This window comes from Neoarius graeffei (genome assembly GCF_027579695.1).
Source record: "Neoarius graeffei isolate fNeoGra1 chromosome 18 unlocalized genomic scaffold, fNeoGra1.pri SUPER_18_unloc_1, whole genome shotgun sequence".
In the NCBI taxonomy this organism is placed as follows: domain Eukaryota; kingdom Metazoa; phylum Chordata; class Actinopteri; order Siluriformes; family Ariidae; genus Neoarius; species Neoarius graeffei.
In genome coordinates, this window is record NW_026869982.1 from 1,262,501 (window position 1) to 1,282,500 (window position 20,000).

The 20,000-nt window shown below is 46.2% G+C and overlaps 28 non-coding genes and 45 pseudogenes across 28 annotated transcripts; all 73 read right to left on the reverse strand.

The window, feature by feature from the left end:
• Positions 1–161: 161 nt before the first annotated feature.
• On the reverse strand, positions 162–280 carry LOC132878868 (5S ribosomal RNA; annotated as a pseudogene).
• A 490-nt stretch (positions 281–770) lies between these two features.
• LOC132876682 (5S ribosomal RNA) lies at positions 771–889 on the reverse strand. Its single transcript, XR_009652389.1, has one exon. It is a non-coding gene; the product is annotated as a 5S ribosomal RNA (ribosomal RNA).
• Positions 890–1,006: 117 nt separating this feature from the next.
• LOC132881121 (5S ribosomal RNA) lies at positions 1,007–1,125 on the reverse strand (annotated as a pseudogene).
• A 204-nt stretch (positions 1,126–1,329) lies between these two features.
• LOC132881123 (5S ribosomal RNA) lies at positions 1,330–1,448 on the reverse strand (annotated as a pseudogene).
• Positions 1,449–1,619: 171 nt separating this feature from the next.
• Positions 1,620–1,738, reverse strand: LOC132878870 (5S ribosomal RNA; annotated as a pseudogene).
• Positions 1,739–1,980: 242 nt separating this feature from the next.
• Positions 1,981–2,099, reverse strand: LOC132878871 (5S ribosomal RNA; annotated as a pseudogene).
• Positions 2,100–2,554: 455 nt separating this feature from the next.
• On the reverse strand, positions 2,555–2,673 carry LOC132876683 (5S ribosomal RNA). The gene has a single exon (XR_009652390.1). It is a non-coding gene; the product is annotated as a 5S ribosomal RNA (ribosomal RNA).
• Positions 2,674–2,790: 117 nt separating this feature from the next.
• On the reverse strand, positions 2,791–2,909 carry LOC132881124 (5S ribosomal RNA; annotated as a pseudogene).
• Positions 2,910–3,123: 214 nt separating this feature from the next.
• LOC132877557 (5S ribosomal RNA) lies at positions 3,124–3,242 on the reverse strand. The gene has a single exon (XR_009653232.1). It is a non-coding gene; the product is annotated as a 5S ribosomal RNA (ribosomal RNA).
• A 122-nt stretch (positions 3,243–3,364) lies between these two features.
• On the reverse strand, positions 3,365–3,483 carry LOC132878637 (5S ribosomal RNA; annotated as a pseudogene).
• Positions 3,484–3,600: 117 nt separating this feature from the next.
• Positions 3,601–3,719, reverse strand: LOC132879882 (5S ribosomal RNA; annotated as a pseudogene).
• A 112-nt stretch (positions 3,720–3,831) lies between these two features.
• Positions 3,832–3,950, reverse strand: LOC132878532 (5S ribosomal RNA; annotated as a pseudogene).
• Positions 3,951–4,067: 117 nt separating this feature from the next.
• On the reverse strand, positions 4,068–4,186 carry LOC132881125 (5S ribosomal RNA; annotated as a pseudogene).
• Positions 4,187–4,345: 159 nt separating this feature from the next.
• On the reverse strand, positions 4,346–4,464 carry LOC132877558 (5S ribosomal RNA). Its single transcript, XR_009653233.1, has one exon. It is a non-coding gene; the product is annotated as a 5S ribosomal RNA (ribosomal RNA).
• A 122-nt stretch (positions 4,465–4,586) lies between these two features.
• LOC132878294 (5S ribosomal RNA) lies at positions 4,587–4,705 on the reverse strand (annotated as a pseudogene).
• A 122-nt stretch (positions 4,706–4,827) lies between these two features.
• On the reverse strand, positions 4,828–4,946 carry LOC132877878 (5S ribosomal RNA). Its single transcript, XR_009653540.1, has one exon. It is a non-coding gene; the product is annotated as a 5S ribosomal RNA (ribosomal RNA).
• A 117-nt stretch (positions 4,947–5,063) lies between these two features.
• Positions 5,064–5,182, reverse strand: LOC132879795 (5S ribosomal RNA; annotated as a pseudogene).
• A 112-nt stretch (positions 5,183–5,294) lies between these two features.
• Positions 5,295–5,413, reverse strand: LOC132877559 (5S ribosomal RNA). Its single transcript, XR_009653234.1, has one exon. It is a non-coding gene; the product is annotated as a 5S ribosomal RNA (ribosomal RNA).
• Positions 5,414–5,535: 122 nt separating this feature from the next.
• Positions 5,536–5,654, reverse strand: LOC132877560 (5S ribosomal RNA). The gene has a single exon (XR_009653235.1). It is a non-coding gene; the product is annotated as a 5S ribosomal RNA (ribosomal RNA).
• Positions 5,655–5,776: 122 nt separating this feature from the next.
• Positions 5,777–5,895, reverse strand: LOC132879523 (5S ribosomal RNA; annotated as a pseudogene).
• A 122-nt stretch (positions 5,896–6,017) lies between these two features.
• LOC132877561 (5S ribosomal RNA) lies at positions 6,018–6,136 on the reverse strand. Its single transcript, XR_009653236.1, has one exon. It is a non-coding gene; the product is annotated as a 5S ribosomal RNA (ribosomal RNA).
• Positions 6,137–6,253: 117 nt separating this feature from the next.
• Positions 6,254–6,372, reverse strand: LOC132877562 (5S ribosomal RNA). The gene has a single exon (XR_009653237.1). It is a non-coding gene; the product is annotated as a 5S ribosomal RNA (ribosomal RNA).
• A 117-nt stretch (positions 6,373–6,489) lies between these two features.
• LOC132881352 (5S ribosomal RNA) lies at positions 6,490–6,608 on the reverse strand (annotated as a pseudogene).
• Positions 6,609–6,722: 114 nt separating this feature from the next.
• LOC132878534 (5S ribosomal RNA) lies at positions 6,723–6,841 on the reverse strand (annotated as a pseudogene).
• Positions 6,842–6,963: 122 nt separating this feature from the next.
• On the reverse strand, positions 6,964–7,082 carry LOC132876684 (5S ribosomal RNA). The gene has a single exon (XR_009652391.1). It is a non-coding gene; the product is annotated as a 5S ribosomal RNA (ribosomal RNA).
• A 117-nt stretch (positions 7,083–7,199) lies between these two features.
• LOC132881126 (5S ribosomal RNA) lies at positions 7,200–7,318 on the reverse strand (annotated as a pseudogene).
• Positions 7,319–7,507: 189 nt separating this feature from the next.
• On the reverse strand, positions 7,508–7,626 carry LOC132881127 (5S ribosomal RNA; annotated as a pseudogene).
• A 151-nt stretch (positions 7,627–7,777) lies between these two features.
• LOC132877564 (5S ribosomal RNA) lies at positions 7,778–7,896 on the reverse strand. The gene has a single exon (XR_009653239.1). It is a non-coding gene; the product is annotated as a 5S ribosomal RNA (ribosomal RNA).
• Positions 7,897–8,018: 122 nt separating this feature from the next.
• LOC132878638 (5S ribosomal RNA) lies at positions 8,019–8,137 on the reverse strand (annotated as a pseudogene).
• Positions 8,138–8,254: 117 nt separating this feature from the next.
• LOC132879796 (5S ribosomal RNA) lies at positions 8,255–8,373 on the reverse strand (annotated as a pseudogene).
• A 112-nt stretch (positions 8,374–8,485) lies between these two features.
• Positions 8,486–8,604, reverse strand: LOC132878535 (5S ribosomal RNA; annotated as a pseudogene).
• Positions 8,605–8,721: 117 nt separating this feature from the next.
• On the reverse strand, positions 8,722–8,840 carry LOC132881128 (5S ribosomal RNA; annotated as a pseudogene).
• A 159-nt stretch (positions 8,841–8,999) lies between these two features.
• LOC132877565 (5S ribosomal RNA) lies at positions 9,000–9,118 on the reverse strand. The gene has a single exon (XR_009653240.1). It is a non-coding gene; the product is annotated as a 5S ribosomal RNA (ribosomal RNA).
• A 122-nt stretch (positions 9,119–9,240) lies between these two features.
• LOC132878295 (5S ribosomal RNA) lies at positions 9,241–9,359 on the reverse strand (annotated as a pseudogene).
• Positions 9,360–9,481: 122 nt separating this feature from the next.
• Positions 9,482–9,600, reverse strand: LOC132877879 (5S ribosomal RNA). The gene has a single exon (XR_009653541.1). It is a non-coding gene; the product is annotated as a 5S ribosomal RNA (ribosomal RNA).
• Positions 9,601–9,717: 117 nt separating this feature from the next.
• Positions 9,718–9,836, reverse strand: LOC132879797 (5S ribosomal RNA; annotated as a pseudogene).
• A 112-nt stretch (positions 9,837–9,948) lies between these two features.
• Positions 9,949–10,067, reverse strand: LOC132877566 (5S ribosomal RNA). Its single transcript, XR_009653241.1, has one exon. It is a non-coding gene; the product is annotated as a 5S ribosomal RNA (ribosomal RNA).
• Positions 10,068–10,194: 127 nt separating this feature from the next.
• On the reverse strand, positions 10,195–10,313 carry LOC132877567 (5S ribosomal RNA). The gene has a single exon (XR_009653242.1). It is a non-coding gene; the product is annotated as a 5S ribosomal RNA (ribosomal RNA).
• A 122-nt stretch (positions 10,314–10,435) lies between these two features.
• Positions 10,436–10,554, reverse strand: LOC132879524 (5S ribosomal RNA; annotated as a pseudogene).
• Positions 10,555–10,676: 122 nt separating this feature from the next.
• On the reverse strand, positions 10,677–10,795 carry LOC132877568 (5S ribosomal RNA). The gene has a single exon (XR_009653243.1). It is a non-coding gene; the product is annotated as a 5S ribosomal RNA (ribosomal RNA).
• Positions 10,796–10,912: 117 nt separating this feature from the next.
• LOC132877569 (5S ribosomal RNA) lies at positions 10,913–11,031 on the reverse strand. The gene has a single exon (XR_009653244.1). It is a non-coding gene; the product is annotated as a 5S ribosomal RNA (ribosomal RNA).
• Positions 11,032–11,148: 117 nt separating this feature from the next.
• Positions 11,149–11,267, reverse strand: LOC132881353 (5S ribosomal RNA; annotated as a pseudogene).
• A 114-nt stretch (positions 11,268–11,381) lies between these two features.
• On the reverse strand, positions 11,382–11,500 carry LOC132878536 (5S ribosomal RNA; annotated as a pseudogene).
• Positions 11,501–11,622: 122 nt separating this feature from the next.
• LOC132876685 (5S ribosomal RNA) lies at positions 11,623–11,741 on the reverse strand. Its single transcript, XR_009652392.1, has one exon. It is a non-coding gene; the product is annotated as a 5S ribosomal RNA (ribosomal RNA).
• A 117-nt stretch (positions 11,742–11,858) lies between these two features.
• On the reverse strand, positions 11,859–11,977 carry LOC132881129 (5S ribosomal RNA; annotated as a pseudogene).
• A 214-nt stretch (positions 11,978–12,191) lies between these two features.
• LOC132877965 (5S ribosomal RNA) lies at positions 12,192–12,310 on the reverse strand. The gene has a single exon (XR_009653622.1). It is a non-coding gene; the product is annotated as a 5S ribosomal RNA (ribosomal RNA).
• Positions 12,311–12,432: 122 nt separating this feature from the next.
• LOC132879525 (5S ribosomal RNA) lies at positions 12,433–12,551 on the reverse strand (annotated as a pseudogene).
• A 122-nt stretch (positions 12,552–12,673) lies between these two features.
• LOC132877570 (5S ribosomal RNA) lies at positions 12,674–12,792 on the reverse strand. The gene has a single exon (XR_009653245.1). It is a non-coding gene; the product is annotated as a 5S ribosomal RNA (ribosomal RNA).
• A 117-nt stretch (positions 12,793–12,909) lies between these two features.
• LOC132877571 (5S ribosomal RNA) lies at positions 12,910–13,028 on the reverse strand. The gene has a single exon (XR_009653246.1). It is a non-coding gene; the product is annotated as a 5S ribosomal RNA (ribosomal RNA).
• A 117-nt stretch (positions 13,029–13,145) lies between these two features.
• On the reverse strand, positions 13,146–13,264 carry LOC132881354 (5S ribosomal RNA; annotated as a pseudogene).
• Positions 13,265–13,378: 114 nt separating this feature from the next.
• LOC132878538 (5S ribosomal RNA) lies at positions 13,379–13,497 on the reverse strand (annotated as a pseudogene).
• A 122-nt stretch (positions 13,498–13,619) lies between these two features.
• Positions 13,620–13,738, reverse strand: LOC132876686 (5S ribosomal RNA). The gene has a single exon (XR_009652393.1). It is a non-coding gene; the product is annotated as a 5S ribosomal RNA (ribosomal RNA).
• Positions 13,739–13,855: 117 nt separating this feature from the next.
• LOC132881130 (5S ribosomal RNA) lies at positions 13,856–13,974 on the reverse strand (annotated as a pseudogene).
• A 156-nt stretch (positions 13,975–14,130) lies between these two features.
• LOC132876687 (5S ribosomal RNA) lies at positions 14,131–14,249 on the reverse strand. The gene has a single exon (XR_009652394.1). It is a non-coding gene; the product is annotated as a 5S ribosomal RNA (ribosomal RNA).
• A 117-nt stretch (positions 14,250–14,366) lies between these two features.
• LOC132881132 (5S ribosomal RNA) lies at positions 14,367–14,485 on the reverse strand (annotated as a pseudogene).
• Positions 14,486–14,684: 199 nt separating this feature from the next.
• LOC132881133 (5S ribosomal RNA) lies at positions 14,685–14,803 on the reverse strand (annotated as a pseudogene).
• A 186-nt stretch (positions 14,804–14,989) lies between these two features.
• On the reverse strand, positions 14,990–15,108 carry LOC132879593 (5S ribosomal RNA; annotated as a pseudogene).
• Positions 15,109–15,350: 242 nt separating this feature from the next.
• Positions 15,351–15,469, reverse strand: LOC132878872 (5S ribosomal RNA; annotated as a pseudogene).
• Positions 15,470–15,949: 480 nt separating this feature from the next.
• Positions 15,950–16,068, reverse strand: LOC132876688 (5S ribosomal RNA). The gene has a single exon (XR_009652395.1). It is a non-coding gene; the product is annotated as a 5S ribosomal RNA (ribosomal RNA).
• Positions 16,069–16,185: 117 nt separating this feature from the next.
• On the reverse strand, positions 16,186–16,304 carry LOC132881135 (5S ribosomal RNA; annotated as a pseudogene).
• A 169-nt stretch (positions 16,305–16,473) lies between these two features.
• On the reverse strand, positions 16,474–16,592 carry LOC132881136 (5S ribosomal RNA; annotated as a pseudogene).
• Positions 16,593–16,738: 146 nt separating this feature from the next.
• On the reverse strand, positions 16,739–16,857 carry LOC132878873 (5S ribosomal RNA; annotated as a pseudogene).
• Positions 16,858–17,099: 242 nt separating this feature from the next.
• On the reverse strand, positions 17,100–17,218 carry LOC132878875 (5S ribosomal RNA; annotated as a pseudogene).
• Positions 17,219–17,673: 455 nt separating this feature from the next.
• On the reverse strand, positions 17,674–17,792 carry LOC132876689 (5S ribosomal RNA). Its single transcript, XR_009652396.1, has one exon. It is a non-coding gene; the product is annotated as a 5S ribosomal RNA (ribosomal RNA).
• A 117-nt stretch (positions 17,793–17,909) lies between these two features.
• LOC132881137 (5S ribosomal RNA) lies at positions 17,910–18,028 on the reverse strand (annotated as a pseudogene).
• Positions 18,029–18,212: 184 nt separating this feature from the next.
• On the reverse strand, positions 18,213–18,331 carry LOC132877572 (5S ribosomal RNA). The gene has a single exon (XR_009653247.1). It is a non-coding gene; the product is annotated as a 5S ribosomal RNA (ribosomal RNA).
• Positions 18,332–18,453: 122 nt separating this feature from the next.
• LOC132878639 (5S ribosomal RNA) lies at positions 18,454–18,572 on the reverse strand (annotated as a pseudogene).
• Positions 18,573–18,689: 117 nt separating this feature from the next.
• LOC132879798 (5S ribosomal RNA) lies at positions 18,690–18,808 on the reverse strand (annotated as a pseudogene).
• Positions 18,809–18,920: 112 nt separating this feature from the next.
• LOC132878539 (5S ribosomal RNA) lies at positions 18,921–19,039 on the reverse strand (annotated as a pseudogene).
• Positions 19,040–19,156: 117 nt separating this feature from the next.
• LOC132881138 (5S ribosomal RNA) lies at positions 19,157–19,275 on the reverse strand (annotated as a pseudogene).
• A 124-nt stretch (positions 19,276–19,399) lies between these two features.
• Positions 19,400–19,518, reverse strand: LOC132877573 (5S ribosomal RNA). The gene has a single exon (XR_009653248.1). It is a non-coding gene; the product is annotated as a 5S ribosomal RNA (ribosomal RNA).
• A 122-nt stretch (positions 19,519–19,640) lies between these two features.
• LOC132878296 (5S ribosomal RNA) lies at positions 19,641–19,759 on the reverse strand (annotated as a pseudogene).
• A 122-nt stretch (positions 19,760–19,881) lies between these two features.
• LOC132877880 (5S ribosomal RNA) lies at positions 19,882–20,000 on the reverse strand. The gene has a single exon (XR_009653542.1). It is a non-coding gene; the product is annotated as a 5S ribosomal RNA (ribosomal RNA).

Below are 20,000 nucleotides of genomic sequence, written 5' to 3' on the forward strand. Positions count from 1 at the left end.
GCCTTGCCTTGCCTTGCCTTGCCTTGCCTTGCCTTGCCTTGCCTTGCCTTGCCTTGCCTTGCCTTGCCTTGCCTTGCCTTGCCTTGCGCCCAGAAGGAAAATTCTTGCCTTGCGAGCAGAAGGAAAATTCAAACAGATTTCTGCAAGAAGACAAAATAAAATGCTTACAGTACCTGGTATTCCTAGGCAGTCTCCCACTCAAGTACTAACCAGGCCCAACTCTGTTTAGCTTCTGAGATCAGACAGGATCAGACGTTGTCAGAGTGGTTTGGCCATAAGCAACAGTTAGTTGGAAATGTGCCGTTTTTCTTGCCTTGCCTTGCGCCCAGAAGGAAAATTCTTGCCTTGCGAGCAGAAGGAAAATTCAAACAGATTTCTGCAAGGAGACAAAATAAAATGCTTACAGTACTTGGTATTCCTAGGCAGTCTCACACTCAAGTACTAACCAGGCCCAACTCTGTTTAGCTTCTCAGATCAGACAGGATCAGGCATTGTCAGAGTGGTTTGGACGTAAACAACAGTCTGGAAATGTGCGCCTTGCCTTGCCTTGCCTTGCCTTGCCTTGCCTTGCCTTGCCTTGCCTTGCCTTGCCTTGCCTTGCCTTGCCTTGCCTTGCCTTGCCTTGCCTTGCCTTGCCTTGCCTTGCCTTGCCTTGCCTTGCCTTGCCTTGCCTTGCCTTGCCTTGCCTTGCCTTGCGCCCAGAAGGAAAATTCTTGCCTTGCGAGCAGAAGGAAAATTCAAACAGATTTCTGCTAGAAGACAAAATAAAATGCTTACAGTACCTGGTATTCCTAGGCAGTCTCCCACTCAAGTACTAACCAGGCCCAACTCTGTTTAGCTTCTGAGATCAGACGGGATCAGGCGTTGTCAGAGTGGTTTGGCCGTAAGCAACAGTTAGTTGGAAATGTGCCGTTTTTCTTGCCTTGCCTTGCGACCAGAAGGAAAATTCTTGCCTTGCGAGCAGAAGGAAAATTCAAACAGATTTCTGCAAGGAGACAAAATAAAATGCTTACAGTACCTGGTATTCCTAGGCAGTCTCACACTCAAGTACTAACCAGGCCCAACTCTGTTTAGCTTCTCAGATCAGACAGGATCAGGCATTGTCAGAGTGGTTTGGACGTAAACAACAGTCTGGAAATGTGCGCCTTGCCTTGCCTTGCCTTGCCTTGCCTTGCCTTGCCTTGCCTTGCCTTGCCTTGCCTTGCCTTGCCTTGCCTTGCCTTGCCTTGCCTTGCCTTGCCTTGCCTTGCCTTGCGCCCAGAAGGAAAATTCTTGCCTTGCGAGCAGAAGGAAAATTCAAACAGATTTCTGCAAGGAGACAAAATAAAATGCTTACAGTACCTGGTATTCCTAGGCAGTCTCACACTCAAGTACTAACCAGGCCCAACTCTGTTTAGCTTCTCAGATCAGACAGGATCAGGCATTGTCAGAGTGGTTTGGACGTAAACAACAGTCTGGAAATGTGCGTGCCTTGCCTTGCCTTGCCTTGCCTTGCCTTGCCTTGCCTTGCCTTGCCTTGCCTTGCCTTGCCTTGCCTTGCCTTGCGCCCAGAAGGAAAATTCTTGCCTTGCGAGCAGAAGGAAAATTCAAACAGATTTCTGCAAGAAGACAAAATAAAATGCTTACAGTACCTGGTATTCCTAGGCAGTCTCCCACTCAAGTACTAACCAGGCCCAACTCTGTTTAGCTTCTGAGATCAGACAGGATCAGACGTTGTCAGAGTGGTTTGGCCATAAGCAACAGTTAGTTGGAAATGTGCCGTTTTTCTTGCCTTGCCTTGCGCCCAGAAGGAAAATTCTTGCCTTGCGAGCAGAAGGAAAATTCAAACAGATTTCTGCAAGGAGACAAAATAAAATGCTTACAGTACTTGGTATTCCTAGGCAGTCTCACACTCAAGTACTAACCAGGCCCAACTCTGTTTAGCTTCTCAGATCAGACAGGATCAGGCATTGTCGATTTCTGCAAGAAGACAAAATAAAATGCTTACAGTACCTGGTATTCCTAGGCAGTCTCCCACTCAAGTACTAACCAGGCCCAACTCTGTTTAGCTTCTGAGATCAGACAGGATCAGACGTTGTCAGAGTGGTTTGGCCATAAGCAACAGTTAGTTGGAAATGTGCCGTTTTTCTTGCCTTGCCTTGCGCCCAGAAGGAAAATTCTTGCCTTGCGAGCAGAAGGAAAATTCAAACAGATTTCTGCAAGGAGACAAAATAAAATGCTTACAGTACTTGGTATTCCTAGGCAGTCTCACACTCAAGTACTAACCAGGCCCAACTCTGTTTAGCTTCTCAGATCAGACAGGATCAGGCATTGTCAGAGTGGTTTGGACGTAAACAACAGTCTGGAAATGTGCGCCTTGCCTTGCCTTGCCTTGCCTTGCCTTGCCTTGCCTTGCCTTGCCTTGCCTTGCCTTGCCTTGCCTTGCCTTGCCTTGCCTTGCCTTGCCTTGCCTTGCCTTGCCTTGCCTTGCCTTGCCTTGCGCCCAGAAGGAAAATTCTTGCCTTGCGAGCAGAAGGAAAATTCAAACAGATTTCTGCTAGAAGACAAAATAAAATGCTTACAGTACCTGGTATTCCTAGGCAGTCTCCCACTCAAGTACTAACCAGGCCCAACTCTGTTTAGCTTCTGAGATCAGACGGGATCAGGCGTTGTCAGAGTGGTTTGGCCGTAAGCAACAGTTAGTTGGAAATGTGCCGTTTTTCTTGCCTTGCCTTGCGACCAGAAGGAAAATTCTTGCCTTGCGAGCAGAAGGAAAATTCAAACAGATTTCTGCAAGGAGACAAAATAAAATGCTTACAGTACCTGGTATTCCTAGGCAGTCTCACACTCAAGTACTAACCAGGCCCAACTCTGTTTAGCTTCTCAGATCAGACAGGATCAGGCATTGTCAGAGTGGTTTGGACGTAAACAACAGTCTGGAAATGTGCGCCTTGCCTTGCCTTGCCTTGCCTTGCCTTGCCTTGCCTTGCCTTGCCTTGCCTTGCCTTGCCTTGCCTTGCCTTGCCTTGCCTTGCCTTGCCTTGCCTTGCCTTGCCTTGCCTTGCCTTGCGCCCAGAAGGAAAATTCTTGCCTTGCGAGCAGAAGGAAAATTCAAACAGATTTCTGCAAGAAGACAAAATAAAATGCTTACAGTACCTGGTATTCCTAGGCAGTCTCCCACTCAAGTACTAACCAGGCCCAACTCTGTTTAGCTTCTGAGATCAGACGGGATCAGGCGTTGTCAGAGTGGTTTGGCCATAAGCAACAGTTAGTTGGAAATGTGCCGTTTTTCTTGCCTTGCCTTGCCTTGCGCCCAGAAGGAAAATTCTTGCCTTGCGAGCAGAAGGAAAATTCAAACAGATTTCTGCAAGAAGACAAAATAAAATGCTCACAGTACCTGGTATTCCTAGGCAGTCTCCCACTCAAGTACTAACCAGGCCCAACTCTGTTTAGCTTCTGAGATCAGACAGGATCAGGCGTTGTCAGAGTGGTTTGGCCATAAGCAACAGTTAGTTGGAAATGTGCCGTTTTTCTTGCCTTGCCTTGCGACCAGAAGGAAAATTCTTGCCTTGCGAGCAGAAGGAAAATTCAAACAGATTTCTGCAAGAAGACAAAATAAAATGCTTACAGTACCTGGTATTACTAGGCAGTCTCCCACTCAAGTACTAAACAGGCCCAACTCTGTTTAGTTTCTGAGATCTGACAGGATCAGGCGTTGTCAGAGTGGCTTGGCCGTAAGCAACAGCTTGTTGGAAATGTGCCATTTTTCTTGCCTTGCGATCAGAAGGAAAATTCTTGCCTTGCGACCAGAAGGAAAATTCAAACAGATTTCTGCAAGAAGACAAAATAAAATGCTTACAGTACCTGGTATTCCTAGGCAGTCTCCCACTCAAGTACTAACCAGGCCCAACTCTGTTTAGCTTCTGACATCAGACGGGATCAGGCGTTGTCAGAGTGGTTTGGCCATAAGCAACAGTTAGTTGGAAATGTGCCGTTTTTCTTGCCTTGCCTTGCGCCCAGAAGGAAAATTCTTGCCTTGCGAGCAGAAGGAAAATTCAAACAGATTTCTGCAAGGAGACAAAATAAAATGCTTACAGTACCTGGTATTCCTAGGCAGTCTCACACTCAAGTACTAACCAGGCCCAACTCTGTTTAGCTTCTCAGATCAGACAGGATCAGGCATTGTCAGAGTGGTTTGGACGTAAACAACAGTCTGGAAATGTGTGCCTTGCCTTGCCTTGCCTTGCCTTGCCTTGCCTTGCCTTGCCTTGCCTTGCCTTGCCTTGCCTTGCGCCCAGAAGGAAAATTCTTGCCTTGCGAGCAGAAGGAAAATTCAAACAGATTTCTGCTAGAAGACAAAATAAAATGCTTACAGTACCTGGTATTCCTAGGCAGTCTCCCACTCAAGTACTAACCAGGCCCAACTCTGTTTAGCTTCTGAGATCAGACGGGATCAGGCGTTGTCAGAGTGGTTTGGCCATAAGCAACAGTTAGTTGGAAATGTGCCGTTTTTCTTGCCTTGCCTTGCCTTGCGACCAGAAGGAAAATTCTTGCCTTGCGAGCAGAAGGAAAATTCAAACAGATTTCTGCAAGAAGACAAAATAAAATGCTTACAGTACCTGGTATTCCTAGGCAGTCTCCCACTCAAGTACTAACCAGGCCTAACTCTGTTTAGCTTCTGAGATCAGACGGGATCAGGCGTTGTCAGAGTGGTTTGGCCATAAGCAACAGTGAGTTGGAAATGTGCCGTTTTTCTTGCCTTGCCTTGCCTTGCGCCCAGAAGGAAAATTCTTGCCTTGCGAGCAGAAGGAAAATTCAAACAGATTTCTGCTAGAAGACAAAATAAAATGCTTACAGTACCTGGTATTCCTAGGCAGTCTCCCACTCAAGTACTATCCAGGCCCAACTCTGTTTAGCTTCTGAGATCAGACGGGATCAGGCGTTGTCAGAGTGGTTTGGCCATAAGCAGCAGTTAGTTGGAAATGTGCCGTTTTTCTTGCCTTGCCTTGCGACCAGAAGGAAAATTCTTGCCTTGCGAGCAGAAGGAAAATTCAAACAGATTTCTGCAAGAAGACAAAATAAAATGCTTACAGTACCTGGTATTACTAGGCAGTCTCCCACTCAAGTACTAAACAGGCCCAACTCTGTTTAGTTTCTGAGATCTGACAGGATCAGGCGTTGTCAGAGTGGTTTGGCCGTAAGCAACAGCTTGTTGGAAATGTGCCATTTTTCTTGCCTTGCGCCCAGAAGGAAAATTCTTGCCTTGCGACCAGAAGGAAAATTCAAACAGATTTCTGCTAGAAGACAAAATAAAATGCTTACAGTACCTGGTATTCCTAGGCAGTCTCCCACTCAAGTACTAACCAGGCCCAACTCTGTTTAGCTTCTGAGATCAGACGGGATCAGGCGTTGTCAGAGTGGTTTGGCCATAAGCAACAGTTAGTTGGAAATGTGCCGTTTTTCTTGCCTTGCCTTGCCTTGCGCCCAGAAGGAAAATTCTTGCCTTGCGAGCAGAAGGAAAATTCAAACAGATTTCTGCAAGAAGACAAAATAAAATGCTTACAGTACCTGGTATTCCTAGGCAGTCTCCCACTCAAGTACTAACCAGGCCCAACTCTGTTTAGCTTCTGAGATCAGACGGGATCAGGCGTTGTCAGAGTGGTTTGGCCATAAGCAACAGTTAGTTGGAAATGTGCCGTTTTTCTTGCCTTGCCTTGCCTTGCGCCCAGAAGGAAAATTCTTGCCTTGCGAGCAGAAGGAAAATTCAAACAGATTTCTGCTAGAAGACAAAATAAAATGCTTACAGTACCTGGTATTCCTATTCAGTCTCCCACTCAAGTACTAACCAGGCCCAACTCTGTTTAGTTTCTGAGATCAGACGGGATCAGGCGATGTCAGAGTGGTTTGGCCATAAGCAACAGTTAGTTGGAAATGTGCCGTTTTTCTTGCCTTGCCTTGCCTTGCGCCCAGAAGGAAAATTCTTGCCTTGCGAGCAGAAGGAAAATTCAAACAGATTTCTGCAAGAAGACAAAATAAAATGCTTACAGTACCTGGTATTCCTAGGCAGTCTCCCACTCAAGTACTAACCAGGCCCAACTCTGTTTAGCTTCTGAGATCAGACGGGATCAGGCGTTGTCAGAGTGGTTTGGCCATAAGCAACAGTTAGTTGGAAATGTGCCGTTTTTCTTGCCTTGCCTTGCGCCCAGAAGGAAAATTCTTGCCTTGCGAGCAGAAGGAAAATTCAAACAGATTTCTGCTAGAAGACAAAATAAAATGCTTACAGTACCTGGTATTCCTAGGCAGTCTCCCACTCAAGTACTAACCAGGCCCAACTCTGTTTAGCTTCTGAGATCAGACGGGATCAGGCGTTGTCAGAGTGGTTTGGCCATAAGCAACAGTTAGTTGGAAATGTGCCGTTTTTCTTGCCTTGCCTTGCGACCAGAAGGAAAATTCTTGCCTTGCGAGCAGAAGGAAAATTCAAACAGATTTCTGCAAGAAGACAAAATAAAATGCTTACAGTACCTGGTATTACTAGGCAGTCTCCCACTCAAGTACTAAACAGGCCCAACTCTGTTTAGCTTCTCAGATCAGACAGGATCAGGCATTGTCAGAGTGGTTTGGACATAAGCAATAGTCTGGAAATGTGCCGTTTTTCTTGCCTTGCCTTGCGATCAGAAGGAAAATTCTTGCCTTGCGACCAGAAGGAAAATTCAAACAGATTTCTGCAAGAAGACAAAATAAAATGCTTACAGTACCTGGTATTCCTAGGCAGTCTCCCACTCAAGTACTAACCAGGCCCAACTCTGTTTAGCTTCTGACATCAGACGGGATCAGGCGTTGTCAGAGTGGTTTGGCCATAAGCAACAGTTAGTTGGAAATGTGCCGTTTTTCTTGCCTTGCCTTGCCTTGCGCCCAGAAGGAAAATTCTTGCCTTGCGAGCAGAAGGAAAATTCAAACAGATTTCTGCTAGAAGACAAAATAAAATGCTTACAGTACCTGGTATTCCTAGGCAGTCTCCCACTCAAGTACTAACCAGGCCCAACTCTGTTTAGCTTCTGAGATCAGACGGGATCAGGCGTTGTCAGAGTGGTTTGGCCGTAAGCAACAGTTAGTTGGAAATGTGCCGTTTTTCTTGCCTTGCCTTGCGACCAGAAGGAAAATTCTTGCCTTGCGAGCAGAAGGAAAATTCAAACAGATTTCTGCAAGGAGACAAAATAAAATGCTTACAGTACCTGGTATTCCTAGGCAGTCTCACACTCAAGTACTAACCAGGCCCAACTCTGTTTAGCTTCTCAGATCAGACAGGATCAGGCATTGTCAGAGTGGTTTGGACGTAAACAACAGTCTGGAAATGTGCGCCTTGCCTTGCCTTGCCTTGCCTTGCCTTGCCTTGCCTTGCCTTGCCTTGCCTTGCCTTGCCTTGCCTTGCCTTGCCTTGCCTTGCCTTGCCTTGCGCCCAGAAGGAAAATTCTTGCCTTGCGAGCAGAAGGAAAATTCAAACAGATTTCTGCAAGGAGACAAAATAAAATGCTTACAGTACCTGGTATTCCTAGGCAGTCTCACACTCAAGTACTAACCAGGCCCAACTCTGTTTAGCTTCTCAGATCAGACAGGATCAGGCATTGTCAGAGTGGTTTGGACGTAAACAACAGTCTGGAAATGTGCGTGCCTTGCCTTGCCTTGCCTTGCCTTGCCTTGCCTTGCCTTGCCTTGCCTTGCCTTGCGCCCAGAAGGAAAATTCTTGCCTTGCGAGCAGAAGGAAAATTCAAACAGATTTCTGCAAGAAGACAAAATAAAATGCTTACAGTACCTGGTATTCCTAGGCAGTCTCCCACTCAAGTACTAACCAGGCCCAACTCTGTTTAGCTTCTGAGATCAGACGGGATCAGGCGTTGTCAGAGTGGTTTGGCCATAAGCAACAGTTAGTTGGAAATGTGCCGTTTTTCTTGCCTTGCCTTGCCTTGCGCCCAGAAGGAAAATTCTTGCCTTGCGAGCAGAAGGAAAATTCAAACAGATTTCTGCAAGAAGACAAAATAAAATGCTCACAGTACCTGGTATTCCTAGGCAGTCTCCCACTCAAGTACTAACCAGGCCCAACTCTGTTTAGCTTCTGAGATCAGACAGGATCAGGCGTTGTCAGAGTGGTTTGGCCATAAGCAACAGTTAGTTGGAAATGTGCCGTTTTTCTTGCCTTGCCTTGCGACCAGAAGGAAAATTCTTGCCTTGCGAGCAGAAGGAAAATTCAAACAGATTTCTGCAAGAAGACAAAATAAAATGCTTACAGTACCTGGTATTACTAGGCAGTCTCCCACTCAAGTACTAAACAGGCCCAACTCTGTTTAGTTTCTGAGATCTGACAGGATCAGGCGTTGTCAGAGTGGTTTGGCCGTAAGCAACAGCTTGTTGGAAATGTGCCATTTTTCTTGCCTTGCGATCAGAAGGAAAATTCTTGCCTTGCGACCAGAAGGAAAATTCAAACAGATTTCTGCAAGAAGACAAAATAAAATGCTTACAGTACCTGGTATTCCTAGGCAGTCTCCCACTCAAGTACTAACCAGGCCCAACTCTGTTTAGCTTCTGACATCAGACGGGATCAGGCGTTGTCAGAGTGGTTTGGCCATAAGCAACAGTTAGTTGGAAATGTGCCGTTTTTCTTGCCTTGCCTTGCGCCCAGAAGGAAAATTCTTGCCTTGCGAGCAGAAGGAAAATTCAAACAGATTTCTGCAAGGAGACAAAATAAAATGCTTACAGTACCTGGTATTCCTAGGCAGTCTCACACTCAAGTACTAACCAGGCCCAACTCTGTTTAGCTTCTCAGATCAGACAGGATCAGGCATTGTCAGAGTGGTTTGGACGTAAACAACAGTCTGGAAATGTGTGCCTTGCCTTGCCTTGCCTTGCCTTGCCTTGCCTTGCCTTGCCTTGCCTTGCCTTGCCTTGCCTTGCGCCCAGAAGGAAAATTCTTGCCTTGCGAGCAGAAGGAAAATTCAAACAGATTTCTGCTAGAAGACAAAATAAAATGCTTACAGTACCTGGTATTCCTAGGCAGTCTCCCACTCAAGTACTAACCAGGCCCAACTCTGTTTAGCTTCTGAGATCAGACGGGATCAGGCGTTGTCAGAGTGGTTTGGCCATAAGCAACAGTTAGTTGGAAATGTGCCGTTTTTCTTGCCTTGCCTTGCCTTGCGACCAGAAGGAAAATTCTTGCCTTGCGAGCAGAAGGAAAATTCAAACAGATTTCTGCAAGAAGACAAAATAAAATGCTTACAGTACCTGGTATTCCTAGGCAGTCTCCCACTCAAGTACTAACCAGGCCTAACTCTGTTTAGCTTCTGAGATCAGACGGGATCAGGCGTTGTCAGAGTGGTTTGGCCATAAGCAACAGTGAGTTGGAAATGTGCCGTTTTTCTTGCCTTGCCTTGCCTTGCGCCCAGAAGGAAAATTCTTGCCTTGCGAGCAGAAGGAAAATTCAAACAGATTTCTGCTAGAAGACAAAATAAAATGCTTACAGTACCTGGTATTCCTAGGCAGTCTCCCACTCAAGTACTATCCAGGCCCAACTCTGTTTAGCTTCTGAGATCAGACGGGATCAGGCGTTGTCAGAGTGGTTTGGCCATAAGCAGCAGTTAGTTGGAAATGTGCCGTTTTTCTTGCCTTGCCTTGCGACCAGAAGGAAAATTCTTGCCTTGCGAGCAGAAGGAAAATTCAAACAGATTTCTGCAAGAAGACAAAATAAAATGCTTACAGTACCTGGTATTACTAGGCAGTCTCCCACTCAAGTACTAAACAGGCCCAACTCTGTTTAGTTTCTGAGATCTGACAGGATCAGGCGTTGTCAGAGTGGTTTGGCCGTAAGCAACAGCTTGTTGGAAATGTGCCATTTTTCTTGCCTTGCGCCCAGAAGGAAAATTCTTGCCTTGCGACCAGAAGGAAAATTCAAACAGATTTCTGCTAGAAGACAAAATAAAATGCTTACAGTACCTGGTATTCCTAGGCAGTCTCCCACTCAAGTACTAACCAGGCCCAACTCTGTTTAGCTTCTGAGATCAGACGGGATCAGGCGTTGTCAGAGTGGTTTGGCCATAAGCAACAGTTAGTTGGAAATGTGCCGTTTTTCTTGCCTTGCCTTGCCTTGCCTTGCGCCCAGAAGGAAAATTCTTGCCTTGCGAGCAGAAGGAAAATTCAAACAGATTTCTGCAAGAAGACAAAATAAAATGCTTACAGTACCTGGTATTCCTAGGCAGTCTCCCACTCAAGTACTAACCAGGCCCAACTCTGTTTAGCTTCTGAGATCAGACGGGATCAGGCGTTGTCAGAGTGGTTTGGCCATAAGCAACAGTTAGTTGGAAATGTGCCGTTTTTCTTGCCTTGCCTTGCCTTGCGCCCAGAAGGAAAATTCTTGCCTTGCGAGCAGAAGGAAAATTCAAACAGATTTCTGCTAGAAGACAAAATAAAATGCTTACAGTACCTGGTATTCCTATTCAGTCTCCCACTCAAGTACTAACCAGGCCCAACTCTGTTTAGTTTCTGAGATCAGACGGGATCAGGCGATGTCAGAGTGGTTTGGCCATAAGCAACAGTTAGTTGGAAATGTGCCGTTTTTCTTGCCTTGCCTTGCCTTGCGCCCAGAAGGAAAATTCTTGCCTTGCGAGCAGAAGGAAAATTCAAACAGATTTCTGCAAGAAGACAAAATAAAATGCTTACAGTACCTGGTATTCCTAGGCAGTCTCCCACTCAAGTACTAACCAGGCCCAACTCTGTTTAGCTTCTGAGATCAGACGGGATCAGGCGTTGTCAGAGTGGTTTGGCCATAAGCAACAGTTAGTTGGAAATGTGCCGTTTTTCTTGCCTTGCCTTGCGCCCAGAAGGAAAATTCTTGCCTTGCGAGCAGAAGGAAAATTCAAACAGATTTCTGCTAGAAGACAAAATAAAATGCTTACAGTACCTGGTATTCCTAGGCAGTCTCCCACTCAAGTACTAACCAGGCCCAACTCTGTTTAGCTTCTGAGATCAGACGGGATCAGGCGTTGTCAGAGTGGTTTGGCCATAAGCAACAGTTAGTTGGAAATGTGCCGTTTTTCTTGCCTTGCCTTGCGACCAGAAGGAAAATTCTTGCCTTGCGAGCAGAAGGAAAATTCAAACAGATTTCTGCAAGAAGACAAAATAAAATGCTTACAGTACCTGGTATTACTAGGCAGTCTCCCACTCAAGTACTAAACAGGCCCAACTCTGTTTAGCTTCTCAGATCAGACAGGATCAGGCATTGTCAGAGTGGTTTGGACATAAGCAATAGTCTGGAAATGTGCCGTTTTTCTTGCCTTGCCTTGCGATCAGAAGGAAAATTCTTGCCTTGCGACAAGAAGGAAAATTCAAACAGATTTCTGCAAGAAGACAAAATAAAATGCTTACAGTACCTGGTATTCCTAGGCAGTCTCCCACTCAAGTACTAACCAGGCCCAACTCTGTTTAGCTTCTGACATCAGACGGGATCAGGCGTTGTCAGAGTGGTTTGGCCATAAGCAACAGTTAGTTGGAAATGTGCCGTTTTTCTTGCCTTGCCTTGCCTTGCGCCCAGAAGGAAAATTCTTGCCTTGCGAGCAGAAGGAAAATTCAAACAGATTTCTGCTAGAAGACAAAATAAAATGCTTACAGTACCTGGTATTCCTAGGCAGTCTCCCACTCAAGTACTAACCAGGCCCAACTCTGTTTAGCTTCTGAGATCAGACGGGATCAGGCGTTGTCAGAGTGGTTTGGCCGTAAGCAACAGTTAGTTGGAAATGTGCCGTTTTTCTTGCCTTGCCTTGCGACCAGAAGGAAAATTCTTGCCTTGCGAGCAGAAGGAAAATTCAAACAGATTTCTGCAAGGAGACAAAATAAAATGCTTACAGTACCTGGTATTCCTAGGCAGTCTCACACTCAAGTACTAACCAGGCCCAACTCTGTTTAGCTTCTCAGATCAGACAGGATCAGGCATTGTCAGAGTGGTTTGGACGTAAACAACAGTCTGGAAATGTGCGCCTTGCCTTGCCTTGCCTTGCCTTGCCTTGCCTTGCCTTGCCTTGCCTTGCCTTGCCTTGCCTTGCCTTGCCTTGCCTTGCCTTGCCTTGCCTTGCCTTGCCTTGCCTTGCCTTGCCTTGCGCCCAGAAGGAAAATTCTTGCCTTGCGAGCAGAAGGAAAATTCAAACAGATTTCTGCAAGAAGACAAAATAAAATGCTTACAGTACCTGGTATTCCTAGGCAGTCTCCCACTCAAGTACTAACCAGGCCCAACTCTGTTTAGCTTCTGAGATCAGACGGGATCAGGCATTGTCAGAGTGGTTTGGCCATAAGCAACAGTTAGTTGGAAATGTGCCGTTTTTCTTGCCTTGCCTTGCCTTGCGCCCAGAAGGAAAATTCTTGCCTTGCGAGCAGAAGGAAAATTCAAACAGATTTCTGCTAGAAGACAAAATAAAATGCTTACAGTACCTGGTATTCCTATTCAGTCTCCCACTCAAGTACTAACCAGGCCCAACTCTGTTTAGTTTCTGAGATCAGACGGGATCAGGCGATGTCAGAGTGGTTTGGCCATAAGCAACAGTTAGTTGGAAATGTGCCGTTTTTCTTGCCTTGCCTTGCCTTGCGCCCAGAAGGAAAATTCTTGCCTTGCGAGCAGAAGGAAAATTCAAACAGATTTCTGCAAGAAGACAAAATAAAATGCTTACAGTACCTGGTATTCCTAGGCAGTCTCCCACTCAAGTACTAACCAGGCCCAACTCTGTTTAGCTTCTGAGATCAGACGGGATCAGGCGTTGTCAGAGTGGTTTGGCCATAAGCAACAGTTAGTTGGAAATGTGCCGTTTTTCTTGCCTTGCCTTGCGCCCAGAAGGAAAATTCTTGCCTTGCGAGCAGAAGGAAAATTCAAACAGATTTCTGCTAGAAGACAAAATAAAATGCTTACAGTACCTGGTATTCCTAGGCAGTCTCCCACTCAAGTACTAACCAGGCCCAACTCTGTTTAGCTTCTGAGATCAGACGGGATCAGGCGTTGTCAGAGTGGTTTGGCCATAAGCAACAGTTAGTTGGAAATGTGCCGTTTTTCTTGCCTTGCCTTGCGACCAGAAGGAAAATTCTTGCCTTGCGAGCAGAAGGAAAATTCAAACAGATTTCTGCAAGAAGACAAAATAAAATGCTTACAGTACCTGGTATTACTAGGCAGTCTCCCACTCAAGTACTAAACAGGCCCAACTCTGTTTAGCTTCTCAGATCAGACAGGATCAGGCATTGTCAGAGTGGTTTGGACATAAGCAATAGTCTGGAAATGTGCCGTTTTTCTTGCCTTGCCTTGCGATCAGAAGGAAAATTCTTGCCTTGCGACCAGAAGGAAAATTCAAACAGATTTCTGCAAGAAGACAAAATAAAATGCTTACAGTACCTGGTATTCCTAGGCAGTCTCCCACTCAAGTACTAACCAGGCCCAACTCTGTTTAGCTTCTGACATCAGACGGGATCAGGCGTTGTCAGAGTGGTTTGGCCATAAGCAACAGTTAGTTGGAAATGTGCCGTTTTTCTTGCCTTGCCTTGCCTTGCGCCCAGAAGGAAAATTCTTGCCTTGCGAGCAGAAGGAAAATTCAAACAGATTTCTGCTAGAAGACAAAATAAAATGCTTACAGTACCTGGTATTCCTAGGCAGTCTCCCACTCAAGTACTAACCAGGCCCAACTCTGTTTAGCTTCTGAGATCAGACGGGATCAGGCGTTGTCAGAGTGGTTTGGCCGTAAGCAACAGTTAGTTGGAAATGTGCCGTTTTTCTTGCCTTGCCTTGCGACCAGAAGGAAAATTCTTGCCTTGCGAGCAGAAGGAAAATTCAAACAGATTTCTGCAAGGAGACAAAATAAAATGCTTACAGTACCTGGTATTCCTAGGCAGTCTCACACTCAAGTACTAACCAGGCCCAACTCTGTTTAGCTTCTCAGATCAGACAGGATCAGGCATTGTCAGAGTGGTTTGGACGTAAACAACAGTCTGGAAATGTGCGTGCCTTGCCTTGCCTTGCCTTGCCTTGCCTTGCCTTGCCTTGCCTTGCCTTGCCTTGCCTTGCGCCCAGAAGGAAAATTCTTGCCTTGCGAGCAGAAGGAAAATTCAAACAGATTTCTGCTAGAAGACAAAATAAAATGCTTACAGTACCTGGTATTCCTAGGCAGTCTCCCACTCAAGTACTAACCAGGCCCAACTCTGTTTAGCTTCTGAGATCAGACGGGATCAGGCGTTGTCAGAGTGGTTTGGCCGTAAGCAACAGTTAGTTGGAAATGTGCCGTTTTTCTTGCCTTGCCTTGCGACCAGAAGGAAAATTCTTGCCTTGCGAGCAGAAGGAAAATTCAAACAGATTTCTGCAAGGAGACAAAATAAAATGCTTACAGTACCTGGTATTCCTAGGCAGTCTCACACTCAAGTACTAACCAGGCCCAACTCTGTTTAGCTTCTCAGATCAGACAGGATCAGGCATTGTCAGAGTGGTTTGGACGTAAACAACAATCTGGAAATGTGCGCCTTGCCTTGCCTTGCCTTGCCTTGCCTTGCCTTGCCTTGCCTTGCCTTGCCTTGCCTTGCCTTGCCTTGCCTTGCCTTGCCTTGCCTTGCCTTGCCTTGCCTTGCGCCCAGAAGGAAAATTCTTGCCTTGCGAGCAGAAGGAAAATTCAAACAGATTTCTGCAAGGAGACAAAATAAAATGCTTACAGTACCTGGTATTCCTAGGCAGTCTCACACTCAAGTACTAACCAGGCCCAACTCTGTTTAGCTTCTCAGATCAGACAGGATCAGGCATTGTCAGAGTGGTTTGGACGTAAACAACAGTCTGGAAATGTGCGTGCCTTGCCTTGCCTTGCCTTGCCTTGCCTTGCCTTGCCTTGCCTTGCCTTGCCTTGCCTTGCCTTGCCTTGCCTTGCCTTGCCTTGCCTTGCGCCCAGAAGGAAAATTCTTGCCTTGCGAGCAGAAGGAAAATTCAAACAGATTTCTGCAAGAAGACAAAATAAAATGCTTATAGTACCTGGTATTCCTAGGCAGTCTCCCACTCAAGTACTAACCAGGCCCAACTCTGTTTAGCTTCAGAGATCAGACAGGATCAGACGTTGTCAGAGTGGTTTGGCCATAAGCAACAGTTAGTTGGAAATGTGCCGTTTTTCTTGCCTTGCCTTGCGCCCAGAAGGAAAATTCTTGCCTTGCGAGCAGAAGGAAAATTCAAACAGATTTCTGCAAGGAGACAAAATAAAATGCTTACAGTACTTGGTATTCCTAGGCAGTCTCACACTCAAGTACTAACCAGGCCCAACTCTGTTTAGCTTCTCAGATCAGACAGGATCAGGCATTGTCGATTTCTGCAAGAAGACAAAATAAAATGCTTACAGTACCTGGTATTCCTAGGCAGTCTCCCACTCAAGTACTAACCAGGCCCAACTCTGTTTAGCTTCTGAGATCAGACAGGATCAGACGTTGTCAGAGTGGTTTGGCCATAAGCAACAGTTAGTTGGAAATGTGCCGTTTTTCTTGCCTTGCCTTGCGCCCAGAAGGAAAATTCTTGCCTTGCGAGCAGAAGGAAAATTCAAACAGATTTCTGCAAGGAGACAAAATAAAATGCTTACAGTACTTGGTATTCCTAGGCAGTCTCACACTCAAGTACTAACCAGGCCCAACTCTGTTTAGCTTCTCAGATCAGACAGGATCAGGCATTGTCAGAGTGGTTTGGACGTAAACAACAGTCTGGAAATGTGCGCCTTGCCTTGCCTTGCCTTGCCTTGCCTTGCCTTGCCTTGCCTTGCCTTGCCTTGCCTTGCCTTGCCTTGCCTTGCCTTGCCTTGCCTTGCCTTGCCTTGCCTTGCCTTGCCTTGCCTTGCCTTGCCTTGCCTTGCCTTGCCTTGCCTTGCGCCCAGAAGGAAAATTCTTGCCTTGCGAGCAGAAGGAAAATTCAAACAGATTTCTGCTAGAAGACAAAATAAAATGCTTACAGTACCTGGTATTCCTAGGCAGTCTCCCACTCAAGTACTAACCAGGCCCAACTCTGTTTAGCTTCTGAGATCAGACGGGATCAGGCGTTGTCAGAGTGGTTTGGCCGTAAGCAACAGTTAGTTGGAAATGTGCCGTTTTTCTTGCCTTGCCTTGCGACCAGAAGGAAAATTCTTGCCTTGCGAGCAGAAGGAAAATTCAAACAGATTTCTGCAAGGAGACAAAATAAAATGCTTACAGTACCTGGTATTCCTAGGCAGTCTCACACTCAAGTACTAACCAGGCCCAACTCTGTTTAGCTTCTCAGATCAGACAGGATCAGGCATTGTCAGAGTGGTTTGGACGTAAACAACAGTCTGGAAATGTGCGCCTTGCCTTGCCTTGCCTTGCCTTGCCTTGCCTTGCCTTGCCTTGCCTTGCCTTGCCTTGCCTTGCCTTGCCTTGCGCCCAGAAGGAAAATTCTTGCCTTGCGAGCAGAAGGAAAATTCAAACAGATTTCTGCAAGGAGACAAAATAAAATGCTTACAGTACCTGGTATTCCTAGGCAGTCTCACACTCAAGTACTAACCAGGCCCAACTCTGTTTAGCTTCTCAGATCAGACAGGATCAGGCATTGTCAGAGTGGTTTGGACGTAAACAACAGTCTGGAAATGTGCGTGCCTTGCCTTGCCTTGCCTTGCCTTGCCTTGCCTTGCCTTGCCTTGCCTTGCGCCCAGAAGGAAAATTCTTGCCTTGCGAGCAGAAGGAAAATTCAAACAGATTTCTGCAAGAAGACAAAATAAAATGCTTACAGTACCTGGTATTCCTAGGCAGTCTCCCACTCAAGTACTAACCAGGCCCAACTCTGTTTAGCTTCTGAGATCAGACAGGATCAGACGTTGTCAGAGTGGTTTGGCCATAAGCAACAGTTAGTTGGAAATGTGCCGTTTTTCTTGCCTTGCCTTGCGCCCAGAAGGAAAATTCTTGCCTTGCGAGCAGAAGGAAAATTCAAACAGATTTCTGCAAGGAGACAAAATAAAATGCTTACAGTACTTGGTATTCCTAGGCAGTCTCACACTCAAGTACTAACCAGGCCCAACTCTGTTTAGCTTCTCAGATCAGACAGGATCAGGCATTGTCGATTTCTGCAAGAAGACAAAATAAAATGCTTACAGTACCTGGTATTCCTAGGCAGTCTCCCACTCAAGTACTAACCAGGCCCAACTCTGTTTAGCTTCTGAGATCAGACAGGATCAGACGTTGTCAGAGTGGTTTGGCCATAAGCAACAGTTAGTTGGAAATGTGCCGTTTTTCTTGCCTTGCCTTGCGCCCAGAAGGAAAATTCTTGCCTTGCGAGCAGAAGGAAAATTCAAACAGATTTCTGCAAGGAGACAAAATAAAATGCTTACAGTACTTGGTATTCCTAGGCAGTCTCACACTCAAGTACTAACCAGGCCCAACTCTGTTTAGCTTCTCAGATCAGACAGGATCAGGCATTGTCAGAGTGGTTTGGACGTAAACAACAGTCTGGAAATGTGCGCCTTGCCTTGCCTTGCCTTGCCTTGCCTTGCCTTGCCTTGCCTTGCCTTGCCTTGCCTTGCCTTGCCTTGCCTTGCCTTGCCTTGCCTTGCCTTGCCTTGCCTTGCCTTGCCTTGCCTTGCCTTGCGCCCAGAAGGAAAATTCTTGCCTTGCGAGCAGAAGGAAAATTCAAACAGATTTCTGCTAGAAGACAAAATAAAATGCTTACAGTACCTGGTATTCCTAGGCAGTCTCCCACTCAAGTACTAACCAGGCCCAACTCTGTTTAGCTTCTGAGATCAGACGGGATCAGGCGTTGTCAGAGTGGTTTGGCCGTAAGCAACAGTTAGTTGGAAATGTGCCGTTTTTCTTGCCTTGCCTTGCGACCAGAAGGAAAATTCTTGCCTTGCGAGCAGAAGGAAAATTCAAACAGATTTCTGCAAGGAGACAAAATAAAATGCTTACAGTACCTGGTATTCCTAGGCAGTCTCACACTCAAGTACTAACCAGGCCCAACTCTGTTTAGCTTCTCAGATCAGACAGGATCAGGCATTGTCAGAGTGGTTTGGACGTAAACAACAGTCTGGAAATGTGCGCCTTGCCTTGCCTTGCCTTGCCTTGCCTTGCCTTGCCTTGCCTTGCCTTGCCTTGCCTTGCCTTGCCTTGCCTTGCCTTGCCTTGCCTTGCGCCCAGAAGGAAAATTCTTGCCTTGCGAGCAGAAGGAAAATTCAAACAGATTTCTGCAAGAAGACAAAATAAAATGCTTACAGTACCTGGTATTCCTAGGCAGTCTCCCACTCAAGTACTAACCAGGCCCAACTCTGTTTAGCTTCTGAGATCAGACGGGATCAGGCGTTGTCAGAGTGGTTTGGCCATAAGCAACAGTTAGTTGGAAATGTGCCGTTTTTCTTGCCTTGCCTTGCCTTGCGCCCAGAAGGAAAATTCTTGCCTTGCGAGCAGAAGGAAAATTCAAACAGATTTCTGCAAGAAGACAAAATAAAATGCTCACAGTACCTGGTATTCCTAGGCAGTCTCCCACTCAAGTACTAACCAGGCCCAACTCTGTTTAGCTTCTGAGATCAGACAGGATCAGGCGTTGTCAGAGTGGTTTGGCCATAAGCAACAGTTAGTTGGAAATGTGCCGTTTTTCTTGCCTTGCCTTGCGACCAGAAGGAAAATTCTTGCCTTGCGAGCAGAAGGAAAATTCAAACAGATTTCTGCAAGAAGACAAAATAAAATGCTTACAGTACCTGGTATTACTAGGCAGTCTCCCACTCAAGTACTAAACAGGCCCAACTCTGTTTAGTTTCTGAGATCTGACAGGATCAGGCGTTGTCAGAGTGGTTTGGCCGTAAGCAACAGCTTGTTGGAAATGTGCCATTTTTCTTGCCTTGCGATCAGAAGGAAAATTCTTGCCTTGCGACCAGAAGGAAAATTCAAACAGATTTCTGCAAGAAGACAAAATAAAATGCTTACAGTACCTGGTATTCCTAGGCAGTCTCCCACTCAAGTACTAACCAGGCCCAACTCTGTTTAGCTTCTGACATCAGACGGGATCAGGCGTTGTCAGAGTGGTTTGGCCATAAGCAACAGTTAGTTGGAAATGTGCCGTTTTTCTTGCCTTGCCTTGCGCCCAGAAGGAAAATTCTTGCCTTGCGAGCAGAAGGAAAATTCAAACAGATTTCTGCAAGGAGACAAAATAAAATGCTTACAGTACCTGGTATTCCTAGGCAGTCTCACACTCAAGTACTAACCAGGCCCAACTCTGTTTAGCTTCTCAGATCAGACAGGATCAGGCATTGTCAGAGTGGTTTGGACGTAAACAACAGTCTGGAAATGTGTGCCTTGCCTTGCCTTGCCTTGCCTTGCCTTGCGCCCAGAAGGAAAATTCTTGCCTTGCGAGCAGAAGGAAAATTCAAACAGATTTCTGCTAGAAGACAAAATAAAATGCTTACAGTACCTGGTATTCCTAGGCAGTCTCCCACTCAAGTACTAACCAGGCCCAACTCTGTTTAGCTTCTGAGATCAGACGGGATCAGGCGTTGTCAGAGTGGTTTGGCCATAAGCAACAGTTAGTTGGAAATGTGCCGTTTTTCTTGCCTTGCCTTGCCTTGCGACCAGAAGGAAAATTCTTGCCTTGCGAGCAGAAGGAAAATTCAAACAGATTTCTGCAAGAAGACAAAATAAAATGCTTACAGTACCTGGTATTCCTAGGCAGTCTCCCACTCAAGTACTAACCAGGCCTAACTCTGTTTAGCTTCTGAGATCAGACGGGATCAGGCGTTGTCAGAGTGGTTTGGCCATAAGCAACAGTGAGTTGGAAATGTGCCGTTTTTCTTGCCTTGCCTTGCCTTGCGCCCAGAAGGAAAATTCTTGCCTTGCGAGCAGAAGGAAAATTCAAACAGATTTCTGCTAGAAGACAAAATAAAATGCTTACAGTACCTGGTATTCCTAGGCAGTCTCCCACTCAAGTACTATCCAGGCCCAACTCTGTTTAGCTTCTGAGATCAGACGGGATCAGGCGTTGTCAGAGTGGTTTGGCCATAAGC